Source organism: Thamnophis sirtalis, unplaced genomic scaffold, assembly GCF_051295495.1.
Source record: "Thamnophis sirtalis isolate CommonGarterSnake01/CBP01778 unplaced genomic scaffold, rThaSir2_p1.2 scaffold_7, whole genome shotgun sequence".
Lineage (NCBI taxonomy): Eukaryota > Metazoa > Chordata > Lepidosauria > Squamata > Natricidae > Thamnophis > Thamnophis sirtalis.
In genome coordinates this window covers 89,513,035-89,532,233 of record NW_028261387.1, presented here as the reverse complement: position 1 = coordinate 89,532,233, position 19,199 = coordinate 89,513,035, and the positions used below count along the sequence as shown (strand labels likewise).

Sequence of the window (19,199 nt, the reverse complement as noted above, 5' to 3'; positions counted from 1 at the left end):
TCCTTCATATTATAGATTGTTTTGCCAATGTAGTCTTTTTTCCTATACCATCATCACTTGACCAAAGCAAAAAGGTTTGTTGGTTGTTCTTCAATGCCTCCAGAAATTTTATTTAATCTAGGAGTAATCAATTTTTATTCTTCCTGAAGTTCAATTAGTGACCATAGTCAAATCCATAATTCAAAGGCTTCTTTCTCTTTGCTCTTGCTCATTGTTCAACTTGGTTTTAATTTTACTACAAGTAAATCTTTGTGTGTGTGTGTGTTCCAGCATAACTCTGGAACGCCTTGAGCAATTTCAACCTTGGTACACAGATAACTTATCTCTGGAAAAAAAATACTGTGGTGGTAAGACACCCCTAACACCCCTTGGGGTGTGTTTTCTGTTAAAATACAGCCTGTTGTGCCTTAAAATGGCTTCTACTGTACTGCTGTAAAATGTGTTCTACTGTACAGCAGTACCTGTACAATAATACTTACTGTAGTACCGTGTTTCCCCAAAATTATGATATGTCCTGATAATAAGGCCATGCCATATTTTCTTGTGGGCAAAAATATATGCCCTCCCCCAATAAGGCGCAAAGCCGCAGGAGCCGAGGGAGGGGGGCAAAGGCACTCACATTGCTTGATGCCTTTGTGATACCGCTAGGTTGGTGGGTGGCACTGTGCCCAGCTGGAGCGGGGGGTTGCAGGGCAGCTGCCCTCGTGAGCAGCCTCATGGCAATGCCCCTTTCCAGCCGGGCAGAGTGCCACTCACTGACCCAAAGGCGCTAAGCCGTTTGGCGCTCTGCTCGGCTGGAAAGAGAGGTTGTGCGAGCACTTGTTCTGCCTCCAGCTCGTGTGCCTCCCAGCCTCACCATGCCCAGCTCTCCCTGCAGGCCCAAGCCAGAGCTCCGTCGCCGCCGCCATGCTCCGAACATAACCGGCTTCCAAACTCCGGAGATCTGCTGCCGAGTCTTCCGGCAGAGGCCGCTCTGGGACTACGCTCTATGGTTGTGGGCTGGCTGTTGGAAGACTCTGGTGGGACAGAGAGCAGCCACACGGCAACCCCAAACCAATAAGCCCCCCCCGATAATAAGGCCCAAGCAAAATTGGGGGGGGGTGTTAAAAGAAAATAAGACCCTGTCTTATTTTCGGGGAAACACAGTACTGTAGTATCTACTATACCATGGCAGTGGAGTTCACAGTACTCCACCAGGGGGCTCCCTCTGGTAAGGGGGGAAATCCAACATTAGAAATTACGTTTGGTCCGGACATTTTCCCCCTATAAATAAATAGCTGTGCAACACCTAGTTACCAACTAGTGAAATATAAAATAAAACTTTTTTAAAAAAAAATTCTGGAATTATCCACTAATTCTGAAATTCAATGGTTGCATATCCCTCAAGGGTAGCTCTCACCTCAGATTAGGAGATGGGGCTAGAAAATGTTAAGTAAAATAGGCTTTGCCTATTTGGGCCAAATGTCTATGGAGATTCTTTGTCATCTAGGTCATGGTTGTCCCAAAGGTGCTTTTTCCAAAAGGCAACTGGACTTGCTGTGTTTTTTTTTCTCTTCGAGATGTTTCATTTCTCCTCCAAGAAGCATCTTTATTTTCTCAGCTGAAAGTGCATCTTGGATGAGAAGCAAAATGTCTTCAAGAGAAAAAAATACACAAGAGTCCAGTCGCCTTTGGGAAAAGGCACTTCTGGGGTTATCTTGAGTAAATTAGCTTAAGTCTCCCATATCTGGGTAAACTCTGGACCACTAGATGGCAGCAGAGAGATATAAAAATATCTACCTAGAGTACTACTATTTGCTGCCTTCTAGTGGTTGTTGGAAGCTCTGCAGCCCAAATGTGATAGGGCAATGATAGCGAAAATGTTTCTAAATGTGTGCCAAAATTGTACGTGTGCGTGCGATAGTGCATACCACATGCCCCACACCCGCAATGCGCCCCGCCCACCTGCACGTGTGACTCCCTCCTATGCATGCACACACGACCTCCCACGCATGCGCACACACAAACAAACACACCACCGCAGGCCCAATGGGCCAACCGGAAGTTCGTTTCTGAACTTCCTGTTGGCCCATTTTTCACCCTCCAGGATCTGGAGGCTTTCCTGAAGCTTGAGGAGGGTGAAAATCGCCTCCCCGGACCCTCCAGAAGGCTAAAAATTAGCTGGCCGATGTGCGCATGCACACTGGAGCTGACGGGTTACGTGCCAGCAGATATGGCTCCGCATGCCACCTGTGGCACCCGTTCCATAGGTTCACCATCACGGTGATAGGATGTGTATGGGAATGTATGTATATTTACACTTTGAGTCAATATTGAGTTCTGGTGACTGCCTGGATAAGTCCTTACAGTTTCTTGGCAAGGTTTTAGAAGTGGTTTGTGATTGCTTTCTAACACGGGCTGAGAGAGTGGGATTGGTCCAAAATTACCCGGCTGGTTTTGTGCCTAGCGGGACTAGAACTCAAAATCTCTGGGTTTCCTGATCTGATTTATAAGATCTGAAGAGAAGCTAGACCCTGTTCATTTTGCATGCTCCAGTTTGTAGCTCTAGTTTGTAGCTTTATTCACATAGTAAGTTTTATTTCGTCTTTGTTGCTGACCTTTATTAATTGGAATTTGAATGATTTGAAAGGAGTGAAAGATGCGACAAATTCATTTCGTAATCCATAAGATGTATTCCAAGTTGATCAATGATGTTTAATGTTTTGGTTTTTTGGGGGGTTGACTTTTAACAGTATTGGGCAAGCCAACATTGTGGTGTCTAAACAGATGAAGCCCATCTCTCTAATCCCAAAGTTGACAAAGGAGAGTTATCGTATTTTTCGGAGTATAAGACACACTGGAATATAAGACGCACCGAGGTTTTGAAGAGGCAAATAAACCTCCCAGGAGCACTCTGCAACCTCCCAAAAATGGCCTGTTTTTCTTTCTTTCTTTCTTTCTTTCTTTCTTTCTTTCTTTCTTTCTTTCTTTCTTTCTCTCTCTCTCTCCTCTCTCTCTCTCTCTCTCTCCCTCTCTCTCTCTCTCTCTCCCTCTCTCTCCCTCTCTCTCTCTCTCTCTCTCTCTCTCTTGCAAAATCAAGAATCAAGCTACAGAATGTTTAAACCCTGTGTGTGGGTCCTAAGTAATCAATCCATAGTAAAGCAAGACTCTGAGGCAGTTGAACTCCTGAAAGAATACCATATTTTTTGGAGTATGAGATGCACCAAGATTTTGAAGAGGCAAATTAAAAAAAAATAGTTTTTGCACTCTGCAGATCTCCCCAAAATGCCCATTTTGTGTGAAAACAGGCCGGTTTTTTCTCAAAAAAAAAGAAAAAAAAAGGCATGCACAGCCTTTAGGGGGCTTATATAGTGCTCCTGGGAGCGGGGGGGGAGGGGGGAGCGGGGGGGGAGGGCAAAAACAAGCAAAAAAAGCCCCCCTTTTTTAAAGTTCTTTGGAAGCCTCCTAAAGCCTATGCACGGCCATTTTTGCAAAGGGGGGGGGAGGCCAAAAATGCTGTATTCAGTGTATAAGACGCACCCAGATTTTCACCCTCTTGAGGGAAATAGGTGCGTCTTATACTCCCAAAATACCGTACTTTTATTGGAAATACCATATTGTCACGTATCTGGTGAAAACTGACTCTTAAAACCCCCGTGGTTTTCACCTTATTAAAAGTGAAAGATTTTCTACTTTCTCTAAACAATCGGTTACATGGTCCAGTCACCGTGCAGTCCAACAACCGGGTGGCATCACTCTGCCTTCTTCCGGCCAGGTGTGAGAATGCCCTTGGTTCCTAAGAGAAAGTATTTTGTTTGGGCTACAAAATACCTTCTATCTCAAATCCCCCCCACCCTGACCCTCAAGCTCCAGTGTGGCAACCCTGAAGCGGACAAGATGTCTTTGATCAGGACAGCTTCAGGATTAAAACCCTGATTGATTGGTTCTCCAGCCCTGACGTGATGAAAAGCACATTTTGCTGCCCATTTCTCAGCTTTGGATGTCCAGAGCATCGTGACCCGTCAAAACCGCGGTGCACAAAAACGCGATCGACGAAAGCGCGCATTTGACGTCATCACAGCGCGACGAAAAAAATTAAAAATTGAAATTTAAATAAAATTAAAGCAAGCCGATTCACATAAAGGTAAGGGTTAGGGTTAGGGTTAGGGTTAGGGTTAGGGTTAGGGTTAGGTTAAGGGTTAGGTTTAGAGCGTTAGGGTTACGTTTAGCGTTAGGTTAAGTGTTAGCGTTAGGTTTAGCGTTAGGTTAAGGGTTAGGTTTGGGGTTAGATTTAAGGTTAGGTTAAGGGTTAGGTTTAGGGTTAGGTTTAGGGTTAGGTTTGGGGGGGTTAGGGTAAGGTTTTCGCTTTATTTTTACATTTTTCGATCACAGCGCGATGTTTTCGTCGTGCTGTGATGACGTCAAATGCGCGCTTTCGTCGACCGCGATTTTGTCCTCCGCGGTTTTGTGGTGGAACCCCAGAGCATCGGCTGGGTGTTTTGATAACTTGTCTGACTTTACTCTCTTTTAATTTCATGGGCTTCAACCTTATGGATGACAATTTTTCCTTCAGAAATGTTGAAATGCACGGATAATACAGGTAGTCCTTGACTTACAACCATTTCTCACCCTTACGACTGTTGCCATGGTTACACAATCATAATTCAGATGCTTGGCAACTGGTTTATATTTATGACGGTTGCGGGTTCCCCGGGGTCAGCCTTTGCGAAACTCTGACAAGGAGAGTCAGTGGGGAAATCCAGATTCAGTTAAGGACCCTGCTACTAATTTAACAAGCGGTGTGGGGTTTCCTGCCTAAGCAGGGGGTTGGACTAGAAGACCTCCAAGGTCCCTTCCAACTCCGTTATTCTATTCTATTCTATTCTCACTGCAGCCAGGAAAGTCGTAAAATAGGGCAAATCCACTTAACAAATCTTTCACTTAGCAACCTAAATTTTGGGTTCAATTGTGGTCGTAACTCGAGGATACCCTCTGCAGGCTCCATTGCAACTAGAGCTTCCACATTCTCTTCCCCTTGCAAGTTACTTTTGTATTCTTTCCAAAGGCATCGGGAGCAGAGCTCCATTGCATGAGATACTGACTTGCGATTGGGATAAAACTATATGCTTCATATTTAAAGGTGACTTTTTGTGCGTGTTTCTCCACAAGAGGCAATTGGGCTTTCTTGTTTTTCTTTGGGGATGTTTCACTTCTCATCCAAGAAGCTTCTTCAGCTCTAAGCTTGTATGAGAAGGGAAACATCTTCAAAGAAAAACAAGAAAGATGGAATAGAATAGAATAGAATATGTTGGAAGAAATGACCTTCTGGGTTTGGCTCCAAGTGGGGAAAAAGACACTGGAGACATGAAAGCTGCTTGGAAAGATGGTTTAATGGAGGACAGGACCACATAGCTTGAGTCCTGAACAGAAAAGGTGATCGCATGCTTCAATGTTGGTGGAGAAGAAGAGAAGGACTGAGATGCTGAGACCCTGATTTTATGCCCTCTCTGGCCTTTGATCTTGATCTTGTATTCTGATTGGTTGTCAGACTCCCATGGGGCCATGCAGGGGCAACTCTCTAGGCTGCGTTTTGAATCCAGGTTTGGTTGAGTTCTCAGATGCCATGTGGTAAATTGGGTAACGTGCCAATATTCTCATGCCTTAATCCCATCCCCCTGGAGCTGAAGTGGAGAACTCTTTGTTATGTAAAGGGACTAGCTTGGCCTTAATGGGCCATTGACAAAAGGTGTGGGGGGGGGGAGGCAGGAAGCTGCAGGAAGTTTCTCTTTAAAACATTTCTCCTTTTCACATCCAGGGAAATATAATATTCTGCCTTTTCAATATTTCCTAGGATATTTCATTTTTCTGGGGGAGCGCTGGGTGATAACTTTCCACAAATAGAATAGAATAACAGAGTTGGAAGGGACATTGGAGGTCTTCTAGTCCAACCCAGATGCCTCTTGGAAAACAAAAACAAAAAAGCACCTTTGGGGCAAAACCACGTCCTGGATGAGTGAGAATCTCCATAGACATATTGTTTGTATGTTTTAGAATGTAGAGGAATGATTTGATTTGGAGATTTAAGCACGGCTTTCCCTACAGTGGGCATTTAAAAGGGGCAGTAAGCATTAAGCGCGGCTGTTCCGCCCCCCCAATAAGCAATTTCCTCTCCAACCACAAGGGGCGCCTGCCCACTCGGCGGAGCACTCGTTCCTTGTGGTCCTTTAATTCCCTTCTCGGCCGTACCCTCCCCTCTCTTTTCCCCCTTGAAGAAAGAAGAGCGTCTCTTAAGGGTTCGCGCCGAACCAGTCCTCCCAAGTGCCAGTGTGTCCGCGGGAGAGAGCGGCCACCCTTTTCGCCGGCGCCTGCGCGTGCTGGCCGCCTCATCGGGCGGCGGCCATTTTGGCGAAGGGTTCAGCAGTCGCCTCATCGCGGGCGGAGCAACAAGTCCCACCCGCCGCTGCCGAGAGCGAGCCGCGAGGAGGAGGAGGAGGAAATGGCGGCGACGGCCGCCGTTCTCAGCTGAGGAGAGGCAGCGACGCCCGGTTCCCCTCTCAGCGTCTCTCCGCGGCCCGTTCCCCTCCTCTCCGGTGAGTGAGGCACGCGGGCGAGCCCGGGGCCGACGGGGCCTGCTTGGAAAAAAACGGAAGAACGGGGCGGGGAAGGAGCAAGGCCGGCGGTGACCCCACAATCGCTTAACGTCAAAAAGGGGCTTCATGACGTGGCGCCGCCGCCGCCTTTCTCCGGCCGTCGTCGTCGTCCTCAGAGAGGTCCGGGCGAGCGAGGCGGAGGATCTCCTCACGGCCTCACTTCTCCTGGATGGGACGAGGAGGGGAGGCTTTCCAGGCCTGGCGGGGAGGTGAGCGCCAAGGGAGGCCCCGCCTCGCCCCAGCAGACCGTCGTTGGGACTCCGGCCTTCTTCTCTTTTTTTTTTCCTTCACTCCCCCTTTTTTGGGGTGGTGGGGGAAGGTAAAGAGGGATTATGGACTCGCGTTTTTCTCCTCGCATCGTTGGAGTCGGGGCTGGGGAGGGGCGTTGAAACGTTTAAATGAGTATTTTGAACGCGAGGGGTGGGAAGGGTTTAAAATGGGGCTCTTCAACGGGGTCAGTATTGACCTCCCCCCCCCCCAACAAGGATCAAGGGGATTATCCAAGGGGGTCGTCGTCGTCGGGTTTTTGTGTGTGTGTGTGTTATCAGTCGTAGTACTGGTTAGTTCAAGTAGTATTGGATTATTTGGGGTTTTCAGTAAATAGAACTCAAATTTCACAGAAGGCTTGATGAGCTGAATTTGGGTTTAAAAACAAGGGACGTAAAGCGCTTGTGGGGCCTGGTGGGTGGTGTTTTTGTTTTGTTTTTTTGCACAGGAGTGTTTTTGGACGTGCTTTCACTTCGCAATTGTGTAACAACGTCCGCTCAGAACCCTTGTTGACTTCATTCTGCAGGAAGCCCCGCAAATGAAAGGAGTTTGGTTTTTTTTTAAAGACCCTTTGAGATGCAAACATGCACACAGCCACCAGGGGGCAGCAGAGTGCCCTGTGTCCCAACAATGCCCTGTAGTGGTTGCCTCATAGTTTTGCATCCCAAATAGGACAGTTCTGGAATAGGACAGAAAACTGCTCTCCTTCCAGACAAAATTCCAGTCTCTCAGCAGATCAACCCTAATCAAGATAGGTAAGAAATAGTGTATGGTCCAAATAAGCCTTGTTGGCAAATGGAGATTTCAAATTCTATGTTCTCAGTTCAGCAGCTATAGATTTGATGAGATTTATACAATTTGACTGGCAGTGCATGTTTAGGATTGGGCTATCAGAAACTAGCTGATTTTATTTTCTTGATGTTTCATATAATTCTTGTTAAACCCATGAGACTTGGTAGAGATCAGTAGCTCCCTCCCAAACAGCACCTGCTTTGTTTGGCTTTGCTAGTTGCTGGCTGAAACCTATTTTTTTACTAGCTAAACTGTTTCCATCTGCTCACCCAGTAATTTTTGAGGAGGGAGATTGAAAATGAGCCTAGCACAAGTGGTTTCTCCTCAGTATTTCTTTTCTGTGTATTTAGGGATTGATGAAGTTAAACTTCTTAATTGGATACAAATTATAATATTAAAAAGGACTTTATAAAGGATGTGGAAATATATATTCGATGTGTAGAAAAATGCGGGGGGGGGGGATGTGTGAGTTGTTTCTGTAATACTGAAATCCTTTATTCATCTCTCCTTACATCTAAGCACAAATAATTTATAAATAATAATATATTAGTAACATTTAGCACAGTTTAATTCCTGTTCTATGTTTCCTAATATGTTTATGGATAAATTTCTCAGGAATTTAATAGATTAATTGAATTATTTAATTTGTGATTCCTATTATTTTGCAAAGATAGTATAGACATTGACTGTAATATATGTGGATAGTAAAATATTTACCAGGACTGGATGTAGCTCAATATTAGGCAGGTAAGAAAAACATGGCATTTATATGTTTATCTAATAAAATCTTGTGATATGATTTGACAGTTACAGACACATTGAACACTGACATTTTCTTTGTCTTAGTTTGAAGGCAATGTTACCTCTTAGCAAAATTTAGGAAAGATTTTTAACCTTTTCGTGATTTATTTATTTTGCAATAATTGCAAACCACTCCATCAAAAAGACTCTACAAGGAAAACAAAATAATAACCCACTTGATAATAACATTAATTTAAAAATAATTAGCAATATTGCACTCAGATGGCTGTCTATAAGTTTGCTGAAATAAAACTATTTTTTGATGTTTGAACTGAATGGAAGAATCATGCTTAGCAAAGCAGCTCCTCCCCTTTTCTCTCTTTCTCACATATAGACATAGGTAGGTAGGTGGCATGATGCATTGAACTTTTATTACTAGCACTTTGAATTTGTCTTAGAGCTTGGAAGCCAACCAGCTGCTCCTGAAATTACCTTGAAATATAGCTGCATAGGATAGACTGCAGTAGCCATTTTGGAGGTGATTTAGGGAGATGGGGGGAAAATAGAGGGCTTTGGATTCCCCCTTCCTGTTGCTAGTGAAAGTTTGGAGGCTTCCCCAACATTGTAGCAGTAAGCTTCTGAATCAGGCACAATATTACGTTTGCAAGAGGTCTGAGATTGTGTTGGGAATCTGGACTTCGTAATATCCTCCCAGCCAACCTACATTGACATTGAAAAATTAGGTAGGGTTGGGCCTAATTGATAGACCACCAGGGAATACAGGACTAGTTTTGATTTCAGATTTCATTTCGATGAAATCACCAGAACTGAACTTAACTTTGAAGGAAACTATATTTTACTTTCTCTAACGTTTTCCTAGAAAGTTCATAGAATATATTAGACTGAAAATAATAATAATAATATTAATAATTTTTTTTTAAAAAAGGAATATGTTAGACTGGAGCTCATTATGGTATAGCTAGATCCAAGAATCGCATAAAAGAACCCAGGGTATTTTCAAAGAAGTCTTTGCACAGTTTGGAGTTAGTTCCGGACCTGCCAATTCTCACTATATTTGCAGAGTATGGGAGTAGCACCTTTTTTTAAATCTTAAAGTTACCCTGTAGAGTAAAGCTACACCAAACCCAGTCTTTTCTAAGATGCTGCAGCTCTTCAGTACTTTTGGAAGAGACCATTCCCACTTTTAGCAGTAACTTTTTTCTCAGCTGTCTAAGTGCGTTTCCAAAAGGCAGCTGGACTTTCTAGGTTTTTTGAGGTGGTTTCACTTCTCATCCAAAAGGTTTAGTTCTAACCTTGAAACTTTTTTGGATGAGAAGCGAAATTTTTTGAAGGAAAAAAAAACAGGAAAGTCCAATTGCCTTTTGGAAAAGCAACTTTGGTTTGGGCCTGCATGATTGGGAATCTCCATATACATTTTTCCTAAATATGTTATTCACATTTCAAGGTTGCTGGTTATGAAGAATAACCCTGAAATAGCTTCAAGCTATTATTTGAGGATTGTTGAAGTAACACCAGTCTCTTGGAGCTGGAAAGGATTTGTCATAATGATAATCATACAGTAGTTGCCTCCCCCACCCCTGTTTAGGATTGCTCTGACTATTTTTCTGTAAAGCAAATTGATTAGAATTGATGCTTTTATGTTCACTGGACTTCTTGCTAATACTGTAAAGTTGTACTTTACATTCAAATGTAAATATGTGAATAGGTGTTTTAGTGTTCTTAGAATTGCAGCCTTTTAACTTAGGCAACAATACATATCTGTTTTAATAATATATTCTATATTATTTTATAGTGATAAATATCTGATTCTGTTGCTCTGGTATAATGTACCTTCCTCTGAGATAGCAGTACAAACAATTGTTTGAGTTACTGCTCTGCTACTATGAGGAACTATTTTTACCGATACATTAAAGTTCTGAATTTACTTGCTTAATTCTTCCTCAAAACTATATAATATACTAATATTGGGTTTAGGAAAATCGGAAGTTTGTTGAAGATTCATGAATTCCAAAATATTACTTGCATAAAATCTCATCTACCTTTGGCTTTTGTTTTTGTAACATACTTGTTTCCATTTGACAATTTCCATGCTTGGCACATGATATAGTATGATGGGTCAGTATGAAAATAGAATTTCATGATGGGTCAGACGCATGGAAATAGATTTTCATAATGCAGCAAATTTTACACATCTTGAAATGTTAGCTTATAAATTGTTCCAAAGTGTGCAGAAGGCATTTAATTGTGTCATTGATGCTCTAATAAATAGTAGGGGTATAAAATCTTAACTTTTAGTTTTGAAATTAATCATTTTTAAATAAACTATTTAATATGTACGGATTTCTTTCCCTTCACCCAAAGTCTGCCATCCATTTAGCTAAAGCTGTCTCAATAATATACATTAGTAATATGAATATTAGCACTAGCTATATTTATATACTAATATTGACTTTTTATAGTTTGAATTGCTAATTCTCAGTTTTGTTGGTAAACACTGTCGTTTTAACAATCTAGAAGAACGTGATAAAGTATTTTCAGAAAAATGATGAAAATATGAAAATGGGTGCAGTTGAATAGAAGAGAAACAAATATTGTATGCACAGACTGACTTAACATTGTGCTTTATGAATTAATCAACAAGCATTTATGTGCTTTAAAATGGCTTCTACTGTACTGCCTTAAAATGGCTTCTAGTGTACAGCGCAGTGCAATTGCCATGGTAACGGCTTCACAGTACTCCACAAGGGAGCTCCCTCTGGTAAGGGAGAAAATCCAATATTAGAAATTACGCTTCTCGGGGCACAGGGAAAACATTTTTAACGAATTTAATTTGTTGCCGAAATCAGGGCTCATGGAGAAGTTGCTCTTGCCATCGCCTCTTCAGGAATTGTACAGGTCATGTAGTTTTTTTATTCACAACTAGCCAATAACCCGGCCTTGCCCAGGTATTTATTTATCCCAATCCTGTGTATTAGACAGGAATTGCGATGTCAAGTGGCAACCTAAGTGCGGAATGGGCTGTCCTCCCTCCTTCCATTAACGTCACCCCATTATCTTAAAAAAACAACTATATTAAAGAGTACTGGGACTGACTGAATCTTTTTTTAAAAAACCCTTCAGGCCCTGTTATGCAATTGAATTGAATTATTGAAGATAATTGCCAGGATATTATATATAGGAGACATAGTGTATTTTAAGAATCATAAATCTGTAATTTGACAAAATCTTTAGAGCAGCCTGTTGTAAAACATTTAACTGCAGAATTATCAAAGTTTTAGCAGATTATTCATAGTGTGGTTCTTGGTGCTCTCTAAACTTGGTTGTTTTCTTGCAGATGTTTCATTACCCTTAGGTAATATCCTCAATCCTAATCATTCATTATTCATTGCACTACAAATGCAACAATTTAGTAACATTGCAAATAAATGATCTAGCTATGTGGACTAGATGCTTCAATTGTGGAAAGGCTTAATCTGAAAATTAGCATTGCATATGTCTCATCTATAACTAATGCCAAACTTTGCAGATTTCTGCCCCCCAACTTTTTCAATGGACATTTTTACCACTGAAGCCTGTTTCAGGGTAGCTAAAAGAAAATAAAGCCAAAATGTTTTGTTCTTCACGTTTTAGTATTTCTTCTTTGTTAGTCATCTTACATATAAAACATTGTGAAAAAGACCAGTATTAACCATCCCTTTTATCAGATTATTTAGAATCAGATGATAATTAAGCCGCTTCTTAAAAATGGAGTATACAAATTTTTCTAATTCACCCACTGACCAGGAATAGATTGAAATTAATTCATTAATTTCAATTAATTTCATTTTTCCCTCAAAAAAGAGGGTGAAAATCTGAGTGTGTTTTATACACTGAATACAGCATTTTTGGCCTATTGAAACCCCGCCCCCTTTGCAAAAATGGCTGGGCAGAAGGTTTGGGAGGCTTGCAAAGTGCTCCTGAGGGCTGGGGAAGGCAAAAAAAAAAAGCAAAAAACCCCAGGATGTTTTTGCTCCCCCAGCTCCCAGAAGCACTCTACAAGCCTCCCAAAGCCTCTGCATGCCCTTCCCACCCTCCACCCAAAAAATGGGCCATCTTTTGCCATATTAGGAGATCTATTTTAAAATTTTATAATAATATGGTCTAGATCTTGGCTTTTAACAATTTTCAGCCATTAAGTCCAATGTACTACCCTTCTGTATATTTTCTTCCCTCAGTCCCCATTTTTCATTATGGTTACTTGATATTGATCATACTGGTTTGGGCTTATGGGAGCTGGTCCAAAACATTCAGAAGGGTATTGGGTATACACTGTATTGAAACTTTGCTTGCTTGTACAGTTTACTGCAGAACTAGTTTGATCTAATGCAGTGTTTCTCAACCTTGGCAACTTGAAGATGTCTGGACTTCAACTCCCAGAATTCCCCAGCCAGCGAATGCTGGCTGGGGAATTCTGGGAGTTGAGGTCCAGACATCTTCAAGTTGCCAAGGTTGAGAAACACTGATCTAATGGTTAAAGTATCAGGGTAGAAACCAGGAAACAATGCCCCATCTTAGGCCGGCTTTTGGACCAATCCCTTTCTCTCTCTCAGTCCAACCCACCTCACAGGTGCGGAAAATAGGAGCAGGAAGTCAGGATAGAAAGTAAATAAATAAAAATTATAAATAAATCAGACTGGAAACAGCCCTACTCCTGCCTAGGGCACAAAACCAGCTGATGACTTTGGACTAGCTCATTTCAGCCTAGGAAGTAGGCAATGGCAAACCACTTGTGAAATATCTTGCCAACAAAACCGTAGGCAGCCTCTGGGAATCAGACACGATTGAACGGAAGGGGGAGGGAAACCCCCGACTACTGAAAGAACCCTATTGAATTAGCAATTCCCTTGTTATGTATTTGGGCGGCTCTTGCCGCCCCTCCACAATGTATGCAAGCTTCTCATACACTTGTTTGTTCTTTAAAACACTCTAAAAAGACTAATCCTCCATTACTACCCCCTATCCTGGTCAAATATACTAGTATATATTTTCATTCTCAGTTAAACAATATAGACAGTCCTCAACTTAAAACCATTCGTTTTGTGACTGTCTGAAGTTACCACAGCAATGAAAAAAGTGAGTTATGACTGGTTTTTACACTTCCGGTCATTGCAGCATCCCCATAATAATGTGATCAAAATTTGGGCACTTGGCAAGTGGCAACTTTTTATGATACTTGCACTGTACTAAGATCATATGATCACCATTTGTAACCTTCCCAGCTGGCTTCCGACAAGCAAGGTTGGGGGGTGGGGCTGGGAGCCATATTCACTTTAGAATTGCAGTGATTCACTAAACAACTAGAGAAAAGGGGTCATAAAATGAGGCACAACTCACTTAACAACTGTCTTGTTTAGCAATAGAAATATTGGGCTCAGTTGTTGTAAGTCAAGGACTGACTGCATAGCAAAAGATGATCTGCGAGATAAATCATCGATTTTTACTTTGATCTTTCTTGATCTATTTACTTTCTAATAAAAATGGATCAGTAGTCATTTTTATATATGATAAAGAGAGATTGCTGATGGTCAACTCTTGAGAGAGAGTCTAGCCTGGAAGTTGAGGCAACTGGATTCGTTTGAAACATTTGCTGCTTAGTCAAGTAACTTCTTCAGTGAGGGACCCCATATATGTTCACCAGGGAAGTTTCATGTCTCATTTAATCTGGATGGGCTTCTTAGATGAGTAGGCAGAGACTCTTGGGATATAAATGCTCCAACTCATTCTTTCTCCTAGGTGGGTCATTAAGTGTGGCCTCCCTGGTGAACACCTGTGAAGTGGTCTTAATTTTCCTGGGGACTGATGCAAGAGCAGCATAAAAATGGGGGACAGGTTGTGTCTGAGGCCTTCACCTCTATTGAGGGAAGGGTTTTCCATTTTGGCATAAACAGATTCCTTTACTCCTCTCTCAAACCATTTTTCTTCCTTGTCCAAAATGTGAATGCTACTGTCCTCAAAAGTGTGGGTTTTTTGTTTTAAATGAAGGTAGACTGCTGATTTCTGGTCCTATGATATTGCTTCTCTGGGCCAACAACGGCGATGTAGCTTTCATTATTTAATATGTGAGTAATGCTGTTGTGTGGCAGAGAGTTTGTGTGGTAAGTTTTTTGGTTGATCCAATTTTGCTTAATCCACAGAATCTGATCTGTCAGTGAGATTGGTTAAATTGTACTTGAAGCTTGAGACCTATCCGTTGTAATTTTCTACTAGGCAGAGTTAATAATTCTGGAATAGTGATGTAACTCTTAACTGACAGGGAAAAGGACATCTGCGCCTTATTTTGGACTAGTCCCAGGAAGCATTGCCAATTACTGGGAACTGTGGGACTTCAAAACATGTAGCTCACTTAGTTGGAGATCCTTAGAGCCCGATTTTTTTTGGTCTATTTTGAAATAGAGGCTTGACTGAACTTTTCTCCAATTATGCCTGTACTTGTAAACAGCCAGTTGAAATATAGCTACTGAGAAGTAAAAATTTAAAATAGTCTTCATTCCATCCACTCTTGTGGAAAGAATGAGGCAGAAAAGTATGTGTAAGTATATCCAAATTAATGTAATACCCAACTTAGAAATGTTTCTCCCAGTAAATGGGTGGATGTGAGGTACTTTACATATACACATTTATTTATACCAGTATAAACTCACACCGAAAAAATGGCCATCACAAAGGTTAATACTGTATTTGAGTAAATAATAATGTAAATAAGAATTGCTTGTAAAATAAGGCACCCAAATTGTAATGCAGAGATAGAGGATCAGATAACATTACTAACTATTCTTTTTCACACAATTCCCCTTCCCTTTTTTTAGTAGAAACTTTAAAACAAGAAAGAAAGAAAAGGGTAGAGAAAGAGACAGGTAGATAAACAGAGAAGTGTGAAATGATGATAGAAAACAAGTTAAAGTTATACAAGGAAGGAAGGAAGGAAGGGAGGGAAGGGAAAGCTCAACAATTATGCTGGATTTCATAAGCATTAAACTCTGTCTCCCTACATGCATGCTTACTATATTACCTAAACATGCCTATATGATTAGTCTGTAAAAAGTTCCTTTAAGTATCATGTCTCTTACTTTCCAAGTAAAAATTAGTTATGTTTAGGTGCAAAATCCTGCAGTGGGAACTGGACTCTAGAAAAATGCTGAAATGCAAAGATAGAAAAGTTTCAAAGCCTCCTATTCTTTCCAGATAAACTATAATTGTCTGAAATAGTTAATTTTTATTATGAGTATTATATGGTAGAAATGGTTTATGGAACTTCCATTTTGCAGCTATAAATAAATATGGTTGCTAGACTTTTTGGTGGCAGTTTCTGACAGGCCTCCCTGCAGCCTCCTGGGACCACCGTACTCCTCATGGCCCGTTTTGGGCCTAGCAGGCTTCCCTGAAGCCTCTTGAAACCAAAAACGGGATGGAGGGAGCACCAAACCCTTCCCTGCGCATCCACGCATGGCACCACACACGTGTGCACGTCTCCAGCATGTGCGGCAGAAACCCGAAAATCAGTGACTGGTGGGAGGCGCATGTGCATACGCGGTGGAGCTGAGCTGAGTGACAGCTTGCATGCCCACAGAGAGGACTCTATGTGTCACCTGTGACACGCGTGCCATAGGTTCACCATCATGGGGCTAGACAACCTTATTTAACAAATTCTGGTTCGAGGTTTGTTTGTTCTCAGATTGATTTCATTTCTTTGAGACTTCAGAAAGCAGGGACCTATATATATGGTAATTATGCTATTCTAGTCTTTTTTTCCCCCTCTCGCCCTCCCTGATTTAGGAAGAACTAAATGTTCACACCATGGCCATTTTTGTAAAAAAAAAAAGTCTTAATTGTACATTTTTTCATGAACCCATATGGCTATCTTTTTATTCTTGTGATGTTTTCCTGCATTATTTACATCACTTCTAGTTTTGATGTAACAACTCCAATTTTTAAGTTTTTTTCTGGTCAATCATATTGCCTTATTTCTTAATATTTAAATATAAATATATTATAGAGAGTTAAACTACAGTGGTTATCCAACTGATTCTGCATAAATTTGTGTTAGTTGCATTGATGCTTAGGAGCTTAGCTAATACTCTCATCTGTTCTTGCCAGCTTTGAAGAATACTTTATACAAAGACCATGTACTTTCAGAATAACTGATGTTAAGAGATAATTCATGTAACCGTTCTTTAATGCCCAAACCTCCGTCCTTTCTTAGCCAGCTGAAAAGGGCATGTTGTATCTGTGCAATCCAGTCCATAAAGCAAGATTTGGTTATAATCTCAATTCTGCTCAGTCCTTGGGCAAGCTCAACAGACACTCTATCTCTTTATCAAATAGTGTGATTTGTATAGATAACAGCAGTAAAAAAAATATTTTTCTAATTCATATGCATGAGAAAGAATCTGGAATCTGAAAAGTCTATGTCATTTTAGTTGCTTCTGATAAAAGTGTTTCCCATCTATGAGTTTGGAGATATGTTTCCATATTTCCCTCATGTTTCCATACGGTCATTTTTGAGGTATGCTTCTTACAATAATTTCTCTTATGTGTCAGGTGTTGTGGCATTGTACCAATTTTTAAGAGAAGACTTTATTCAATTCTATTACCCTACGGAGGGCAGAAATGAGCAAAAAACGGGCCGTTTTTTGCCCCCCCAGCCGCCAGCAGCACTCTAAGCCTCCATAAGGATGTGCATGCAGTTTTTTTTTTACATGAAAAAACAGGCTTTTTGCTCAATCCCCCCGGGGGGGGGCACTCTGCAAGCCCCCTCAAGGCTATTCATGCCTTTTTTTGAAGAAAAAACAGGCCCGTTTTCATGAAAGATGGGCTGTTTTGGGGAGGTTTGCAGAGTGCAAAAACTTTTTTTCCTTTTGGAAAGCTCTTTGATTGATGAGAATTATATTGATCAAGTGCTGTACCAGCAGAAACACCTACCTATCTACTGTATTTCTCTCTATTTCTCTATATCCCTCTACCTACCTACCTACACAAACTCTCTCCCTATCTATCTACTGTATTTCTCTCTTTCTCTCTCTCTCTTTCTCTCTCTCTTTCTCTCTCTTTCTCTCTCTCTATCCCTCCCCCTACCTACCTACCTACTCTCTCTTTCCCTACCTACCTACTGTATCTCTCTATCCCTCTATCTGCCTTCCTACTTTTTAAAAAAATAGCCTCTTCAAAACCTTGGTGCGTCATACCCTGGTGCATCTTATACTCTGAAAAATATGGTACTTTATTAAATCAATCTATATCCACTTATATGGCTGCCATATTGCACTTTTACTAGTTTAATTCTGGATTTGTGTATTACATTGTTACATTAGTCTTGGTAACCAATTTAACATTATTTCATTTTTGGTGCAAGATTCTTGAATTGCCTGTATAACAAACATTCATTCTTTTGCATTTGATACATATGCATTTAATCCCTTATTCCTAGCATTACATTTTTTTAAGATGGCTCCTTCATTATCTACATGATGCATTCCAATAACCAGATTAACTAATGTTTTATATCTGCATACTTTATACATTTATTGAATAAGGGCTGCCACATTTTCTTTCTGCTTTCCCGGTTGGAGAGGAAAATACTTTTTTGAAATTTTGAGGGGAAGAAAGATGTAAGAAAGCAGCCTAATCATGCCTCTGTTTGGTTACCAAAAATATTGATCTTTCTATGTTTATTTGTTGTTACTGTTAACTGTTGAAAAGAATAGCATAGCAATAGCACTTATACTTATATACCACCCCATAATGCTTTACAACACTCTCTCACCTGTTTTCTATGATGGCATATTGCCTCCAATAATCGATCTTCATTTTACCGACTCTGAAAGATGGAAGGCCGAGTCAACCTTGAGTCTGTCAGGATCGAACTCCAGACTGTGGGTGGAGTTAGGCTGCAATACTGCATTTTAACCAGTGTCTACCAGACTAAGTAGAAAAAGATAGGCAAAGGGAGTTGCTTTGTCTGACATTCAGTCTTGTTTGAAATAATATATTGAGTTCTTTGCTTAGGAATTTGAAAACTATTTTTTTTCATTGGTCACTATATTCTCCTTATATGAACCTCAGAGACCCATTTAATTTCAGCTGCACTATTTATTTTTAAATAATGTTGAAACGGTTATATGACAAGTATTCTAATATTTGCAAATCCAGAAAAACCAATTTGTTTTGAAAGACTTAGACATTGCTTAATATAATATAGGTGGACAACATAAAATACATGCTATTGGTATTTACAATCAAAAGTAGAGTATTACGGATGCTAGGTTTAGTGAAAACCTGTAATCAGAGTCACTTCTTTTTATGATTAAAGTAGTTTTTAGTACCTCCGTTATATTAATCCATTATTTACAACAAGTGACCTTCCTTGTATTGGATTGTTTTTGGGTGTCAGTTATGGTACTTGTGGTTCAGCATTTCTGGAAGTCATTCTTTTTATATTGATGATTTAACAGTAGATCTTTCCATAGGGATCAGGATGAATTAGTGTACTATGCACACCTTCCTCTAAACTGTGCCACATACCAGGATCCAACCACATGTTGTCTCTGTTGCGATGCCTTGGAATAGCATCACCTCAGAAATAGATGGTCTTCCCTAATAGCGTTCTGGAAATATTTAAAAAGCTGACTTTTTCCAGGCCTGGCAAAGGGGGAAGTGCTGTTGAGCTGACCAGTATATTTTGTGTAGTATTTAAAGTTCGTTTGCCTTGACTTG

General features: G+C 40.8%; 1 protein-coding gene across 2 annotated transcripts in view; it reads left to right on the top strand.

Annotated features, from left to right (window-relative positions):
* The first annotated feature begins 6,423 nt into the window (after nucleotides 1-6,423).
* Nucleotides 6,424-19,199, top strand: part of DIDO1 (death inducer-obliterator 1) — a 74,641-nt gene continuing 61,865 nt past the window's right edge. The window contains exon 1 of one of the 2 annotated variants that reach the window (XM_087720577.1): nucleotides 6,424-6,569. The gene's annotated coding sequence lies outside the window, so the exon portion shown is untranslated. The remainder of the gene's footprint in view (nucleotides 6,570-19,199) is intronic. The other variant, XM_087720576.1, reaches the window with a different exon arrangement.